This window comes from Sorex fumeus, unplaced genomic scaffold, assembly GCF_029834395.1.
Source record: "Sorex fumeus unplaced genomic scaffold, SorFum_2.1 ptg000047l, whole genome shotgun sequence".
NCBI lineage: Eukaryota > Metazoa > Chordata > Mammalia > Eulipotyphla > Soricidae > Sorex > Sorex fumeus.
In genome coordinates, this window is record NW_026606104.1 from 3,673,826 (window position 1) to 3,692,089 (window position 18,264).

Sequence of the window (18,264 nt, forward strand, 5' to 3'; positions counted from 1 at the left end):
AAAAAGTGAGTCTTCAAATAGATACAGTTCATAGCACCATTATTCATAACAACCAAAAGAAAGAAACAACTGGGGTCCATCGAATAGGTAAACAAAATGTAGTTTAATGTCTATAGTAAACAGATACTATGTCAGCCTTAAAAAGGAATGCAATCCTAATACATGCTATTATGCATTACTCTCAAAGATACTATGCTAAGTAAAATAGATGAGACACAAAAGAAGATAGTTTGTGACGTCATTGGGATTAGTAGAATTATAACCTAGAGTAGTCAAATACACATAAACAGAAAACAGAATGGTGGGGGCCAGAGAGATAGAATATTGGGTAGGGCAATTGTCTTGGCATACAGTCAACCCAGGTTCAATCCCTGACATCTAATATGGTCCCCTAAGTTCTGCCAGGAGTAATTCCTGAGTGCAGAGCCAGTAGTTACTCCTGAGCATCACTGGATATGGCCTACATACAAACAAAAATAGAAGAATGATGGTTGCCAGGGACTGCAGGGAGGGATATGGAAAGTTATTTTTCTAATGGCCACAGAATTTAAAGTTTGGAAGATAATGAGGTCAGAGACAGTACCAAGTTTTCAGAGCTTGCTTGCAAGCTGCTGACCACAGTTCAATCCCTGGCACCACATGTACCCTGAGCACCACTGGGAGTGACTCCCAAGCACAAAGCCAAGAGAGCACTGTGTATGAACCAAACCCCACCTCATCACCACCAAAAAAAAAAAAAAAAAAAAACTTTGGGAAGACTATTTCGGAGATGAATAGTGATGATGCCTGCACAACCAATGAATGTACTTAATACCACTGAACGGCATACTTAGGAGTGCTAAAATGAGAATCAGAGGGGTCAGAATGTTAGTATAGTGGATAGGACATTTGCCTTAGACATGGCTGACCTGGGTTTGATCCCCAGCATTCCATATGGTCCCCTGACCTCTGCTGGGTGTGGTCCCAAAATTAAAAATAAACCAAAAAAAGAGAACCAGAGAGACAGTACTGGGATGAAGGAGTCTGCTTTGTACCCTCCTAACCCACTATATACAGTGAGTGTCATTCCTAAGTACAGAACCAATAATAGACCCTAAGCAGTACTGGGTGTGGTATAACCCACACCATCCAAAGTGTTAAAATTCAGTGGTACTCTCTCTATAGGCATGAGAGCAGTAGGTTCAATCCCCCAATACAACCCCACAGGCTGACTGTGATCAAGGAAGCATTGTTCTATCAAAACCTGATAACTGCAACCAAAATGCATGATCTCCTGAACACCACATCACAAACCAAATGTATCATTCTGGCAAGCACAACCCTCAGACACTGCACAACAACAAAAGGAAAGGGGGGCCCAGAGAAATAGTAGAGTGGGTAGGGTGCTAGTCTTGCACGCGGCCAGCCCAGGTTTGATCCCCTGTACCCCATATGGTCCCCTGAGCAATGCCAGGAGTGATCCCTGAGTACCATGAGATGTGCCCCTCACCAAAAAACTACAAAACAAAACAAAAAAAAGTAGGAGAAGAAGGGAAAAGAAAAATGGTTAAAATGATACTCTTATGACACCTTCAAGAGGCCAGACAGGTGCTGCAAATAAGGTCTTACATTGCTGTTGACCTGGGTTCAATCCATGACACTGAATGTAGTCCTCAAAGTACCTCCAAGAACAAACCCCAAACACAGAGACAGAAGCAAATTTACAATTCAGGGGCAGGAGAAATGGACCAGTAGTTTACAGCTCCTGACAAGCCACTATGCAAATGTATGGCTATGAGTTAAAATCCCTGGTTTCCCATATGTGATGAGTATGAGTATAGCAATTTTGCTGATTAATCCCGGCAGCCATGCTGTCATCCATAGCACCATCAAAAAAATAAATAAGAAAAAGAAACATAAAAACCAGTTTGCAGCTAGATTGTTGCTTAGCATTAAAGCATCTGCAGTTGTATGTGTGAAGCAGTGATTGTACACTAAGCCCCATCCTATACTATGGGGTAGAAGTAAAAAGTTTGCAGGGGGCAGAGGGTAAGGTGCTTGTCTTTCACACCACTGACCAGGGTTTGATCCCAGCATTCCACATGGTCCCCTATGCCACACCAAAGAGTAATTCCTGAGTGCAGAGCCTGAGCTTCATGGGGTGTGGCAAAAAAAAAAAAGTTTACAATTCAAAGCTCAATACCATTTAGGTATTTTTTTTTTTTTTTGGCTTTTTGGGTGACACCTGGCGATGCTCAGGGCTGACTCCTGGCTCTGCACTCAGGAATCACTCCTGGCGGTGTTCAGGGGACCATATGGGATGCTGGGAATCGAACCTGGGTAAGCCACGTGCAAGGCAAATTACCTACCAGTCATACTATCACTCTTGCCCCCATTTAGGTAATTTTTATGCTTCTCCAATGACATGGAAGCACGGGGAAGGTGGGATGGATAGAGCAGAAAATAGCACAGAAGGTAAGGTGGTTGTATTGCATGTGGTTGATCAGGACTCAATCCCTAACACCCCATATGGTGCCCTGAACCACCTGCAAGGAATAATTCCTGTGCACGGAGCCAGTTGTGGCCTCAAAAAGAAAAAAGAAAAAAAATTATTTTAGCTGGTACCCTTCGGGCCTCCTGGATTTGGGTACATGTACTCTTCAGCTTTGGGAACTTCTCAGCAATAGTGTTGACAGTTGCTTCTGCATCAGTATTTTCTTTCTATTCCTCTGGTACTTCAATGATTCTTATGTTGTTCCTCTTGTAATTAATTTTAATGTATTCTATTTTTATTTATATTAATGGATAACAACTATTTCCTTAAATGAATAAAATTAATAAGCCACAAAAACAAAAAAAGACACAGGGGGCCTAGGAGTAATAGCTCAATGGTAAACATGCCTGCCTTGCAAATATGAGTTCAAGACCAAGTGCCATCACATGTACCAAGAGTTTCTTGACAGTCCCCCTTTTATGATCCCAGGTGAAAAGTGCCTGGAAGGGCCAGAGAGAGAGTACAATGGGTAGGGTATTTGCCTTGCATGTGGCTGACCCAGGTTTGATCCCCCTCTTCACATCCTATATAGTTTCCTGAGCATCATCAGAAGTAATTCCTGAGTGCAAAGCTAGGAGTAACCCATGAGCACAGCTGGGTGTGGGCCACCCCTCCCACCCCACCCCCCAAAAAAGTGCCTGGAAGACACTCAGCAGTGGAGCTTCAACAGCTTACCCAACAAGCACAAGATCATGAGTGATCATGAGTTGACCCCCCCAGTGCTGCTACCTACATGAACTGAAGCAATGCTAATAGCTCTATTTGGGATCCCTGAAAGAAAGGGCACAGAAACTGGCTCAGTGGCTTAAAAAGCTTTCAGGAAGGGGCAGGATGTAGCTCAACAGCAGAGCACTTGCCTTGCATGTGTGAGGTCCAGGGTTTGATCCCAATTAACAGCACATACAAACAAGAGGAAAGAGGAAAAGTTCTCTCTCTCTCTCTCTCTGGTCTCTCTCTCTGGTCTCTCACTCTGTGTCTCTCCTCTCTGTCTCTCTCCCTCTCTCAGACTACAATTCTCAATGCGCTGGGCTGAAGACACAGTCCAGTAGGCAGGGTTCTTGCCTTGGTTGTGCACAACCCGGGTTTGATCCCCGGCATCCCTTATGGTCCTCCAAACTTGCCAGGAGTAATTCCTGAGTGTAGAACCAGGAAGAATCTGAGTATCACATGGTGTGATCCAAAAACTTTAAAAAAAAAAAAAAAGGCTTCAATGGGCTAGAGTGCATGCTTTACATGCAGAAGACCAAACCAAAAGACCCTCTTTAGAAGAAATTTTTGCAGAACCGTGAAGATGGTGCGATCAAATTTTGAGAACTGGGATGAGTTGGAAGTAATACTGACTCACCCTTTTATCATCTGTTGATGAAAAAAAAAAGGAAAAGGAGGAGGCTGGGGTTTGATCCCCCGGCACAACCTGATCTTCCCCAGGCTGGAGCGATAACACAGTGGGTAGGGTGTTTGCCTTGCATGCTCAAAGTAACTCAAAGTGAGTTACTTCTCTGGTCCATTTTGTTTTGTGCTGGGTCACAGCCAGAAGTGCTAGGGATTGGACTCGGGCCTCCCTCAGACAAAGCAGAAGTACTAGCCTTTTGGGGCCAGAGTGATAGCGCATCGGGTAGGGCGTTTGCCTTCCATACGGCTGACCTGGGTTTGATTCCTCCGGCCCTCTCAAAGAGCCCACAAGCTACTGAGAGTATTCCGCCCACATGGCAAAGCCTGCCAAGCTACCCGTGACACATTCGATATACCAAAAGCAGTAATAAGTCTCACAATGAAGACATTACTTGTGCCCATCCAAGCAAATCAATGAACAACGGGAGGACAGTGCTACAGTGCTATTAACCTTTTGAGTGCCCAGGACTACTTTTCGTATCTTTTAGCAACAAGTAATCACATTAGGCACTGAAGACACAATAGTTTAAAAAAAATCCTTTCAGAATATAAACTACAGAAGGTGGGGGGAAAGCAATGTCTGTAAACTAGAAAGATCAAAGGAAAAAGCGTATCTAAGTCTCTTTGGACAAATTAAGAAAGGCTTTTGGTAGTGGAGCTAAGAACTCAAAGAACATTATCTGTTCATGTATAAAAATGAAGGGAGAAAAATAAAAATGGATAGAAGGTAAAGGTCAAGATTGTATAGGGCTTTGATATTATGCAGTCCTTCAAATATACCTTTATTATTTCAGTCCTTTAAATATACCTTTAAGAGACTGAAAACTATTAATAACTTTTAAGAAGGGGAAGGAGAATGTTTTTATTTTTGGGGGGTTACACTCAGCAATGCTCAGTTGCTTACTCCTGGCTCTGCACTCAGAAATTACTCCTGGCAGTATTCAGGGGACCATATGGGATGCTGGGGATCAAACCCAGTAGACCATGTGCAAGGCAAACACCCTACCCACTGTTCCATCACTCTGGCCCCAAGGAGAATATTCTGCTACCAGAGTCTGAGGACAGTATCATAGAATTTAAAAACGGAACAAATCTGAACTGAGGAGACAGTTCAATGAATTGGAGCTTATGTTTTGCATGCAAGAAACTCTGGTTCAATTTCCAGCACTGCATGGTTCCCTGAGCACCTCCAGGAGTAGCCCTCTTGAGCATAAAGCCAGGACAAGTCCACCCAAGCACTCCCATATGCAGCCCAAAAACTAAAGAAAGGTAGTTTAAAAAAAGAGAGTAAATCTAAAAGCAGAGGCGCTAAGAGAGTATACCAGGTAGGATACTTGCGTTGTATGCAACCGACCCAAGTTCTATCCCCAACACCCCACCAAGGATTCCCCCAAGCCCCATCAAGGAATGATCCCTGAATATTGCTGGGAATGACCAGCAATATTTTAATATTTTTTAATGAAGGCATAGAGAAGGCTAGGAAGACAGTACAACGAACTATAGCACATGCTGCTGTGTACAGCTCTCTTGGTTCAATCTCTGACTAGCTTCCCAAGCAAGGCAGAAGATGAGTCTGGTAGCCACCAACCAGACTAGTCAAGAGAATGCCTCTCAAAAAATAAAGAGCTCTCAGCTGGAGATAGTACAGCAGGTAGGACACTTGTCTTGCAAATCCCTGGCACCTTTTAGTCCTTTGAGTCCAGGCAGGAATATGATTCCTCCACACAGAGAGGAGTAAGCCCAGAGCACTGCCAGGGAAGAGGGTTGGTTCCCCCCCACCCACGAAAAATAAAACAAAAAATACAGGAGTACTTAGTGCATGTACAAATTAAATTCTGCCCAAGGAAGTGGCTCTGTAATAGAGCCCTGCCTTGCATGAGTGAGGCTCTGGGTAAGATCCCTGGTATTGAAAAATATAGTAATAAAAATAAAAACATATCATTGGCAAGAAAGACAGTACAGTTTGCCTTTCATGCAGTAGACCTGATTTTGATGCCCAGCACCACCAGGAGAGATCCCTGAGCAGCTGAGTGTGGCCCAAACCTCAACCCCTCAAAAAAGAGAAAGATCATTTAAGAGATTATGGCATTATTCCAGTAAGAGTTGTAGGCCTGAGGCTGGAGAGAGCACAGGGGTGAGACTTAACAATGACACTCACATTTCTCGCTTAGGTGACTCAATTAATTATAAAAGGAAAACAAATGTTGAAAATATTGAGCTTAAAGTACCACTTAAATACAGAGGTGGGTATGTCTACACAGTAAACTAGAAACAAGTAACTGAAGTTTAGGGAAGACATGTTGATACACGTGACTATCATCGGTGTAGGGAAGTGGACACTGATGAAGGGTTATGTGTTGGAACAGTACACCTGAACACACTGTACACCTGAAACTCAATCATGAATAATTTTTTAACTCATGGTAATTCATGGTGATTCAATAAAAAAATTTTAAAAAACACTTTTTTTTAATATATGTGACTACCAGGGCTAGAGAGAGTACAGTTGTTAGGGTGTCCAGTTCCTGACATCCCATATGGTCTCCCAAGCCCACTAAGTGTAATTCTTGAGTGCAGAACCAGGAGTAACCCCTAAGCATTGCTAGATATGGCCCAAAAACAAACAAACAAAAATTTTAAGAGCTGGAAAACTATTACAGGGATTAACATGGTTGCCTTGCACATGGCCAATCCCAGTTTGATTCCCAGCACCACAAACAGTCTCCTCCACCACCTAACTCCAGCAAGTCCATGAGTAAGCCCTGCGTACCAGATTCAGAGGTAGGTCCTGATCGCATGTGGATGTGGCTCCCCCTCCAAAACTAAAAATACATACAATAGCTCCCAGGCATGAGGCTGCAAATTCAACCCCAGTAGCTATAATCCCTGGCACCAGTTAGAGCCCCAGTGAAATTTTGTTAGAGTAATGCAATCAAATATGTGCCCTCCAGGTGAGCAATGTAACCAATGTGTACACAAGCACAACTGAAGTGTGTGATTCCCACCCCAACCATGTAGCACTGAGTACTGAACTGGGGTTTGTAGCATGCAAGGCAAGAACTTTAACCCCTATACTATCTCTCTGGCCCCCACTTAATATGTCTAGATCCCTCAAAATCATAACTGGATGCAATCCAGAGGTAAAGAACTTGCCTTGTATATGTAAGGCCCTAGGTTCAATCCCCTACCAAAATGTTCTGCAAGAGAGAAAAACAATGGAAATTTATTAATCCTGGTCTTTAAGTCCCAACCCTAAGAGCTCATATTTTGGGACATTACAAATTCCATTTCTTACTTCCATCCCCTGGGCTGGAGCGATAGCACAGCGGGTAGGGCGTTTACCTTGCAAGCGGCCAACATGGCCAACCCTAGTTCGATTCCTCCGCCCCTCTCGGAGAGCCTGGCAAGCTACCGAGTATCTCACCCGCATGAAAAGCCTGGCAAGCTCCCCATGCCGTATTCGATATGCCAAACACAGTAACAATTGTCACAATGGAGACGTTACTTGGCCCGCTCGAGCAAATCGATGAACAATGGGAGGACAGTGACAGTGACAGTGAATTCCATCCCCAAATGAAACAAGATCCAGAAAACTTTGACCAGTAGAAGGTTTTGGTGGTGGTTTTGTTTTTGCAACACACCATGTTGCTTAGGGCTTACTCCTGTATCTGTACTCAGAAGTCATACGGATTTACTCAGGGGGCAATATGGGATGTCAGGTTATAGAACCCAGGTTGACCACATACAGTGCACCTACTTGCTGTACTAGATCCCAGGCCATGAACAGGATATTTAAAGCATGATTTTCAGGTCAAGCAACAATAAGTAACCTGAATGTTTAATTATTTTTGAGTTCTTCAATTCTCAGAGCTTACTCCTAGCTCTGCACTCCGTGATTACTCCTGGTGGTGCTCCAGGGACTATACAGGGTGCTGGGGATTGAACCCATGTGTGTTCAAGCTGTTCACTGCAAAACCCCTACCCTGATCTCTCCAGCCCCACTCTGAATTATTTTTTTTAAATGCTTACCAGGCATATGTGAAAAGCAAAACAATTAAAGCTGCTTTTTTATTAAAGTATTACTATCTTCCTGAAGAGTCTACCCCTTAGAATAACAACATTAAGCTCACTTATTATCAAAGTGGTTTCTGCAATTACTATCATGCTTTGAGGCCTGGGGATTTGACCACTTGGAATCTCAGAATAAAATTGTTTTTTGTTGTTGTTCTGTTGCTTTTAGTACTATAACCCAAAACTCTAGTTTCTTGGGGCTGGAGAGATACCACAGCGGGTAGGGCATTTGCCTTGCACACTGCCGACCCGGGTTCAATTCCCAGCATCCCATATGGTCGCCTGAGCACCTCCAGGAGTAATTCCTGAGTGCAGAGTCAGGAGTAACCCCTGTGCATTGCCAGTGTGAACCAAAAAGAAGAAAAAGAAAAAAACTCTCTAGTTTCTTGCCAGGTGATGGCAACTTAAGGAAATGATTAAAAATTAGGAGCACCCCACACAAACACCCTGAGCGCTCAGGGATCACTCCAAGCCTGGCAGGCCTTGGGGTGACATATGGGATGATGGGGGTTGAACCCGGGTTGGCCATGTGCAAGGTAAGCACACGTGCTATCTCTGTAGTATCTCTCGGATCATAAACTTAAAAAATTCTCAGCCCAGAGAGACTGTTAGCACGTAGGGCAATTGCCTTGCATGCAGACTACCCAAGTTTGATTCCAGACTAGGGGGCACCATCTGATTTTTCTTTTTTCCCTGAAAAGGGGGTAGCAAATTTGTTTGTTTGGGGATCACACACAGTGGTACTCAGGGCTTACTCCTGGCTCTGCCATCAAGAGTCATTCCTAACAGGGCTGGTGAACCGTATGGAATGCCAGAGATCAAACCCAGGTCAACTCTATTCAAGGCAAGCACCCGACCCACTGTATCATCATTTCAGTCCCTTAAGGAGGTATGGTGAATTTGAGAATCTCTTTTTGATGTTAAGTTGGAAATGTTTGGAGTCTCCCTCAGAATTTTCTAATCTTTTTATTGGGGGAAGAGGGAAGGACAGGTGGAAGTATGGGCTAAACCCAATGGTGCTCAGGGCTTACTTGCAGCTTGGTGCTCAGGGATGACACCTGTGGAGCTGTGGGGACCACACAGGATGCTGGGGATCAAACCTGCAGGCTGAATCTAAGGCAAGTGCCCCATAAATTGTATCATCTCTCTGGCTCCAGAATCCTTTAATCTTTTTCTTTGGGGGTGGGGTGGGGGGGGTGGGAGGGGGCTGCCCATAGCCAGCAGTGCCCAGGGCTTACTCCTGGCTCTGCTCTCAGGGATCACCCTGACAGGCTTGAGGTGGATGGGGGGGGGGGGGGGGAAGAGGGCGGGGGCGGCCACACCTACCTTCTTCTAGCAAACAGAAAGCAACTGCCTTTCAGCTGTACCAGTGGTAACTATTAGTCCTCTAAATTGTATCAGTGCACTACACTAACCCCAGAGGGGAAGTACTACTGCCCACTTTGGGAAAGAAAAATCTAAAAGATACAGCATATAGGATAAACCCTAAATGATGCTCAGTCATTTCTTTCCTGGCAGATGAACTAAAGTTATACAGGAATAAATTATACAGGAATAAAGTTATACAGGAATACAGGATAAAGTTATAAAGTTATACAAGAATATTTCATATATCCTTAAGAAAAAATCTCAAAGATGGAACATGACGAAGCAGCATTTCCTCAGATCTACTCTTCAGGCCTGGAGTGATAGCACAGCGGTAGGGCGTTCGCCTTAAAAGCGGCCAACATGGCCGACCCGAGTTCGATTCCTCCACCCCTCTCGGAGAGCCCGGCAAGCTACCGAGAGTATTCAGTATTCGATATGCCAGACACAGTAACAACAAAGTCTCCAATGGAGACGTTACTGGGCCCGCTCGAGCAAATCGACGATCAACGGGAGGGCCTTTACCTTTTACCGTTACCTACTCTTCAGAGGCTTTCACTATTACTCATGAAGGTAGGAGGCGCTAAGCTTCATGAACTCTGGAATCAGCAAAATTCCCATCACAATCATTATAAAATGTAATTTCTATTACATTTAAAAATGTTTCACATAAATTACTGAGGATAAACAAACAACATGGCTGGGGTTCGGAGCAACAGTAGAGCAGGTAAGGTGCTTGCCTTTTACGGGGCCAACTCAGGTTCGATTCCTGGCACCCAATAAGGTCCCCTGAGCCTGCCAGGAGTGATTCCTGTGCACAGAGTCTGAAGTAAGCCCTGAGCACTGCCCCCCCCCCCCCAAAAACAACAACAACAAAAAAAAATGGCTAATAGAAGCCTCCCCTCCCCCAGAATACCATGTCAATCCTTTTCAACAAAAACCAAACTTCCTTATGTATCCTTTCTCAGGCTTAGCAAAGGAGAACTGCAACTTTGTATGGCACTATCTGAGAAGTTGGACTCCTTCCGAAGCCAGGGTAGACATCTGGGTGTATGTCTTTTTTGTATTTCCCCACCCTTCCAAACTGCCTTAGAAAGAGCCTGGCTGCTGTGTCCTAAGAAACAACGGTGCAGAGCTTTAAGTACTGCAAAGGGTATGGAAAAGAAAGTCCCCAGATGCCAGTTATAGCTCAAATCTTATGATTTCTCTAGTAGTTGTTTTAATCAACCAAAGCTGGTTTGGCTTTTCTCAATGAGCCAAACAACACAAACATTCTGAGTTAAGTGCAGAGGGGCTACTTTGTCAATATGACTCCCAATGGGATGACTAGCATGGAATATTCTCCAGCCTCTACAAACTAAGATAGCACATACCGTTGTTTCCCAACACATGCACCTCCAGCTTGATATAGGTAGGTAAGGACAGAGAATCAGTAAATTCTAACGGTTAAGTTTGGATTACATAAAAGATATTGCTTAAAGCTAAAATGAAGCCAGAGGGCTAGAGGCTAGAGTAGTGGGTAAGGCATTTGTCCTGCAATTTGTCAAGCAATCGACCAGGGTTCAATCCCCAGCACCCACTATGGTCCCCTGGGCACCTTCAAGAGTGATCCCTGAAAGCAGAACCAGGAGTAAACTCTGAGCACTATTGGGTGTGGCACACAAAAAAAAAGTTTCAAAAAACAAATCCAGAGGTCCCAGCACCATTAGGATATCATTACAGTCTTCTTCCATACTGCTGCTCTATAACCTAGAGGTCTGACCTGATGCAGTCAGCAAAAAATAATAAGGGGGAATGGAACTATGTGTTCATGCACAAACACAGGCTTTTGAATGTACTTAAAGACTTTGAGGTTTAGAACAAGTTCCTCTTATCTTCCTCTCCCAGTAGTACCCTGGGGCCTTATACTTAACACAGCACTAAAAGTTACTGCTAGAATACAGACTTGAAAAGTTGATCAGAGGGGCTGGAGTGATAGCACAGCGGGTAGGGCATTTGCTTTGCACGCAGCCAACCCGGGTTCGATTCGCAGCATCCCATATGGTCCCCCAAGCACCACCAGGAGTAACCCCTGAGCATTGCTGGGTGTGACCCAAAAAGCAAAAAAAAAAAAAAAAAAAGTTGATCAGAGAACCTGGGCAACACTGATCCTGGACAAGTATGTGAATGCTGCTTCTTTTTAGATCCTATCCCAAACTGCCTCTCAACAGGAAGTTATCGAACATCACACACAGCGTGAGCAAACCACAGTGTCATAAAGATGGATGCTGGGTCTGGAGAGATAAAGAGTGAGGAAGGCGCTTGTCTTGCATGCTGCAGATCCGGGTTCAATCTCTAGCCCTGCATAGTTTCCTAAGCCCTGCCAGGAGTGATTCCTGAGCACAGAGCCAGGAGTAAGCACTGAGCATAGACAGGTGTAGCCCAAAAATAAACAAACAAAAAAGATGTTGGACTGGAGCAAAAGTACAGTAGAGTGCTAGCCTTGCACAGCGCCAACCTGGGTTCGATTCTCAGTATCCCATATGGTCCCCAAAGCACTGCCACGAGTGATTCCTGAGTACAAGAGCCAGTTGTGGACCAAAACTCAAAAAAAAAAACAACCAAAAAAAAAAAAGACTGCTATCACTCTCATTTAACCAAAAATATTATCAAATAAGGAATATGCCACAGAGATATTAAAGGTCTGTAGAACAAGCTTTGCATTCAGAAGCCCCAGGTTTGACTTCCAGCACGATTCCCCAATACTGCCACAGAAGTAGCCCCTAAAGCAAAGTTTGTGGCCCCAAAACAAACCAAGGCAATCCATCAGCCTCATTTCTTCTCTAATTGGGTCATTTGGCCTACAAGTCTAACCTTCCTATTCCTGCTGATTAATATCTATGTACTTCATTCCATAACATGATGACATCACTACCAAGAGACTAAGAAGTCTATTCCTCTAAAAACACAAGACTGCCCTAGCAGCCACAGCAGTAGATCCAGTAACTATTTATGGGCCAGAGGGATAGTACAGAGAGTAGGGTGTGCTTTGCACGCAGCCAACCCGGGTTTGATCCTGGCACCACATATGGTGGAGCCCTCCAGAAGTGACTCCTAAACCAGGAGTAAGACCTCTGCACCACCAGGGGTGGCACCCTCAAAAAAAAAATAAATTATTTCCACAACCTATCTGCTTAAAAAGTCCAAGACTGGGGCTGGAGTGATAGTACAGCGGGTAGGGCATTTGCCTTGGATGCAGCCGACCCGGATTCGATTCCCAGAATCCCATATGGTTCCCTGAGCACCGCCAGGAGTAATTCCTGAATGCATGAGCCAGGAGTAACCCCTGTGCATCACCAGGTATGACCCAAAAAGAAAAAAAAATGAAGTTCAAGACTACTCTTATTCCAATTCATTTCCAAGCAAACTGGCTACCACCAAGAAACAAACCAAAAACAAAGCATTATTTCCAAAAGATACAGGAAATTAACCTCAAAATAAATACACTGAGGACTGCCCAGAGTGTTCCAACCTTTAAACCTCCAGAAATATCCTTCACAACCAAAGACCAATAGAAACGCCATTCTAGGCAATACCTGATCAAGACTGGTTCAACACTAAAAATAGAAATCCAGGTGCTTATCAGACTATAAGGAAGAGTTTAGGTCGGCACATCAAAAAAGACTACAATAAAGTCAGCACTAAACTCTCAAATAGATTCATCTCTAACAACAGACACCACACTGCTGCCACGACCCTCTGCACTGTGCAGGGATGTGGTCCTTCAGGTATGTGAGGCTCTGGGGATAGATACACTGCCCAGCACAACCACTCTCCCACACACACCAAAAGTCCCGGCACTGGAGCACACTAACGGTTAGAGAACTGAGAGGAGGGGAAAGATTTCTTCCCATTTTTGTATCACATGCCAGCATGATCTATTGCAAATACAAATTTTGTATTTGGAAGAGAAACATTTCAAGAACTCAAAAGTCAATTTTTGTTTGCTTGCTTCCACTCTAGGTGCTACAAGTCCAAATCTCTCTACAGCCGGGCCTGAGAGCACTGCTCTTCTACTTTACATGAAGTTTTGCCCAGCTCCTCACCCCCACACCGAACCCCTCCCAACAACACTTTGAGCAAGGAGCAAACTGAAGCCACTTGCTCCCGCGGGTGACAGCGAAGAAAGGCTCGGGGAGCGCCGCCCACCACCCACCCAGCGCCAGGACCTCCATCCCCACCTCGGGCAGCTCGGGGCCAAGCGCCGGTGCCGGGAGGGAAGTTCAGGCTGGGCGGGGCCCAAGACGCTGCCGAACTTTCAGTGGGGAGGAGGGGGGTGGGGGGCCGACGACACTGTCCCAGGCCGGACAACGCAGAGCCTGGACGAGAATCGGGCACCGCACGCAGCCCAAGTAATGCACACAGCCTAGGCACCGCACACAGCCCCGGCCGGGCGCGCAAAGACTGCTCCAGAGCGCGGGAGGAGAGAGTACCAGGTCCGATCCGGTGCGGGAGGCCGAGTTCCCGCTCCCGCAGCCCTCCGGCCCCAAGCCGGGGTGCAGGGCCGAGGATGCTTTCGTGGCGACTGAGGACGGGCCCCACGCAGGCAACGCCGAGCCCGGGAACCGAGGAAGAAAGGAGACGCTTCGGCGCTCCCGGTCCGTGGGTCCCCAGAACCTCCGGGCGCCCGGGCTCCCCGGTCCGGAACGAGCCCCGCTCGCGCCGGCCGCCCGCGAGCCCCGGGCCGCGGCGGAGAGCGGCCCCCGCACCCCGAGGGCACCGCCGGGGGCGGCGAGTGGGGGGGCGCGCGGGAGGGGAGCATGGCGGGCATGAGGCAGGAGCGAAGCGGGGATGGCGGGCAAACGGGGCGCCAGGGAGCGCCAAGAGTAAGAGGAGGAGGAATGAAGGGACACGCGCCGGGGCGCGCGAGGCCGAAGTGAAAGCCCGGGGCGCGCGCGCGCGGGGGGAGGGGACGAGGTGAAGGGGGAGCGCGAGGCGGGGGCGCGCGGGGCCGGGTGGGGGAGGGGACGCCAGGCGGGGGCGCGCGGGCGGGCGTCGGCTCGCGGCGCTTCCCCTCCCCCCGCCCCTCCACCTTTCCCTTCCCCCACCGCGCCGCCGCCGCCGCCGCCGCCGCCGCCCGGCCTCCTTCCCTCCCTCGCTCCTCACCGCCCCCGGGCGGGCGGGCGGCCAGGCGGGCCTAGGCCAAAGCTCCTCACCTGGCGGTGGCGGTGCAACTCCCGGCTAGCTCGCGTCCTCAGGCGGCGGCGGAGGCGTCGAAAAAGGAAGAGGCGACGGCACAGTGGGCTCCGGACCCCACTGACGGGACCGGGGGCGGGGGTGGGGGAGGGGGGCGGGCCGGACCGGGGCGGGCGGGCGGAGCAGACACTGCGGTACAGACGGGGGCAGCGGCGGCGGCGGCGGCTGCACCGGCGGCGGCACCACACAAACAAGGACGCTGATTGGGCAGCTGCCAAGCGCCTGGGCTCCGCCTTCCCCACACGCCACGACGCCCATTGGGCGACCTAAGCCGGCTTCCCCGCCCTCTTCTTCCCGGCCTTACCAATAGGGAACTAGATACCGGGACTACACCCCACCCTTGAAAATTGAGTGGCTGGACACGTGATGATTGGCGTTTGTACGGCCTAATCCCAAACGGAGGAGGGGGATGGTCTAGCGGGGGCGCGTTAATGGGTACCTCGGCCAGCCCCAGACACATCCGGGTCCTCAGCAGCCCATTAAGTGTCGGGGGTCAAAAAATCGCTTCAGGCTGCAACTTTACCTTAGAGACGTTTTGGTCCCCAGGCAGCCGCCGTACCCCAGTACCCGCAAGCCGGGATTCCCCTTTGGTCCTCTCTCATTCTTCCAATTCTAAAGATGGAGAATGGCGAGCGGCGTGGGGCTCGGCGTGGGGCGCTGGGTCCTCGCGACAGAATGCAGGAATTTCGCGATAGAACTCCTAGTTTCGAGCGCCTGGGCCCGGCCGCGTCTTTGGGGCGTGGCCCGTCCCCGCTTGTCAAAAGGCCCGAGGAGCTTTGCGTGGCTCGGCGTGGTGCTGTCGTGACTTAGACCGCGACAGCACGGGAGCCGTAGGGAAGGCGGCGGACCGAAAGGCTGTGGGACCACGGCGCTCAGAGCCCTCGCGGCGTCGTGGCTTGGGCGTTGCTGGTCCGGCTAGGCTCACAGCCCGGGAAACGGGCACCCATCCCTGCCCAGCCTCCTGCTCGCCCACTCCCTCCCCGCAGACACCTCGGACAGTGCACCCCGCCCAGCGCCCCCTGCTCGCCCACCGACTCCCACCCAGGTACCTCGGACCGTGCACCTGGCCCAGCGCCCGCTGCCCGCCCACCTACTCCCCTCAGGCACCTCCGATCGTGCAGCCCCGCCCCGCATCTCCTGCTCGCCCACCTGCCCCCTGCACTTGGCAGGAAGCCCCTGCCAGGGTTGGGACCAGTGGCCGGGTGAGGTTGCGCCAGGCTCTGCGTTGCGGAAACGCAGGTTCGTTTCATGCTTGGACTCGACCCAGGGCAGCTCGCAGCTTGTAGCGCGAGGAGTGCGGTTGGCCCCATTTTACAGATAAGGCTTAGAGGGATGGTGGGTCCAAACAAGAGGTAGGAGGTGGCGTGGGAAAGGCGAGCCCAAGTAGGTGAAGAAGCCTACCCAGCGAGGCTAGGCGACCTATCCAGGGCCTCACAGCTCATCCGTGAGCTGAGAGATGGTTTGTGACAAGCAACAACTGAAAACCAGAATATGTTTTCTAGATCAGTTAGAAGTGATGCTGGAGGACTAGAGAGATGGGGGGAAAGGGGTGATCCTGGGCACCCGGGTAGGGTTCCAGAATATTACCAGGAATGATCCCTGAACACCAAGATAGGAGTAAGCCCTGAGCACTGCTGGGTGTGTGTGTGTGGGGGGGGGGGGGGGGATTAGAAGTGAAACTAATGAAGGACATGACCATATAAAGTCATAGGTAGACCCTAATGCGTATGCGCATACACACACTCACTCCCCTGAGACATGTCCCAGTTATTTACATGGGTAAAATAAAATTTTAAATCTGGGATGGAGAGATAGGATAGTAAGGCTGTCCTATCTTGCAGGCCAACCCATATTCTATTCCCTCTCTGGCATCACATAGGGTCCTTGGAACCCCAATAGGAGTGACCCCTGAGTACTTCCAGATGCAAAAGCAAAGAAGGAAATTGACTTTATTTTGTTCTAGCTACACTTCAAGTGAAAATGATATGTGTGCTGGAAAGTTAGTACCGGAGGTTGGGTGCTTGCCTTGCACACAGCCGATGCAGGTTGGATCCCTGACATCCCATATGGTTCCCTACTTACCCCTGGCTCTGTGCTCAGGGATCACTCCTGAGAGTGCTTAAGGAAGGGATCATATGGAATGCCAGGGATTGAATCCAGGTCTACCCCATGCAAGGCAAACACACCCTACCTGCTCTAGCCCCCAAATAAAATTTTAAAGAATAAATGAATTAACTAAAATTTATTGTACTCCAGAGGGCAGAGAGGTAGTACAGTGGATAAGGTGCTTGTCTTGAACACAGCTGATGCAGATTTGGTCCCTGTCATATTATTATTATTATTAATATATTGCATATTATTCCCTAGATCCCACCAGGACTGATCTCTGAATACAAAGCCAGAAGTATGCACTGAACATCACTAGGTGTGACACCCCTTCTGCCACCCCCAAAAAAAACACTAAATAAATTTTTCTTCTGCTCTAGACTGGAGACACAGCACAAAGCTGCACTGTATGCTTTGCGCATAGGAGTTGACCCCCAGCACCACCTGTCTCTAGAACCTTCCAGAGCTGGGAGTAACCCCTGAAGCCCATTGGGTGTGACCAAAACAAACCACACCACACTATAAATAAATAAGCTAAATCAAATTAAAGCTTACATTACCCAAGGTTGTACACTCTCAGGTCTAGGAAAACAAAGGGGACCAGGGTCATATTCTCCAAATACTGCTCTGTAGGCCACCAATCTGAAGTCAGAGATCATAGTGCATACTTTGAAATTGGGATCCCAGATATTCCTGTAGTTCAAGAATTCTGTGACTCCACCTACCTATTGTTAGTGCTTGTGAGTCGGAAAGAGGGGGAGGTGCCCATGAAGGTTGATTGTATGTTATACTGAGGCAGGAACTGAGCCCTAAAATTCTTCCTCTGGATTCCGACAGTTCAGTGAACGGCTGCAGCTTCGTGCTATGTCTCTAGTGCAGAGTAGACATACTGTCTTCAACAGAAATGTAAGCGCACTGGAAGAAGGGTTGGGGAGATAGTACAGGATGAAGACACTTGTCTTGAACGTGGCTAATCCATGTTCCATCCCTGGTGCTGTATATGGTCTCCCAAGTGATCCCTGAGCACAATGCCAGGAATAACCAACCCCTGAGCACAGCCAAATATTACCCCAAAACAAAACAAAACAAAAAATCGGGAAGGCAAGTGTTCCCTCACACAAGATTCTAAGAAATGACATAGAGGCTAAGAATCTACTGGAAACTGCGTGCTATGAAGGGTCCCCTCAGTGCTCCGTGTCCCTGGTCATACATCCTGAGATGTCCTGAGCTGCAGGATGTCCTGAGTTGTTTCCCTCCTGCACAGTTAACATGGGCCCCTAGAAATGGGGCCCTCTGTGCTCAGGACACAGTGGAAGGGTCTTCTGGCCCAAAGGACCCAGAACTCAAGCACCACTCTCTCCAGCACTGACCTCCATCCCCCAAATTCCCACAGAGGAGTCCCTCCTGGCACTCCTGCCCTCCTTCCCCAAGGTATTTCTGTTTTGGTGGCTAATTCCCTCTGGTAGTTGGCTTTACAGCTCTGTTAGGAGTTGCTTCCTGTGTTGATCTCATTACACAGGGCAGAGAGGGAGAACCCCCAAGTGTGCCAAGAAGACTTAAAA

The 18,264-nt window shown here is 48.2% G+C and overlaps 1 protein-coding gene across 1 annotated transcript in view; it reads right to left on the bottom strand.

Annotated features, from left to right (window-relative positions):
• Positions 1–14,708, bottom strand: part of GATAD2B (GATA zinc finger domain containing 2B) — an 82,107-nt gene extending 67,399 nt beyond the window's left edge. Inside the window, exon 1 of the mRNA XM_056123830.1 lies at positions 14,557–14,708. The gene's annotated coding sequence lies outside the window, so the exon portion shown is untranslated. The remainder of the gene's footprint in view (positions 1–14,556) is intronic.
• Between the last annotated feature and the right edge of the window lie 3,556 nt (positions 14,709–18,264).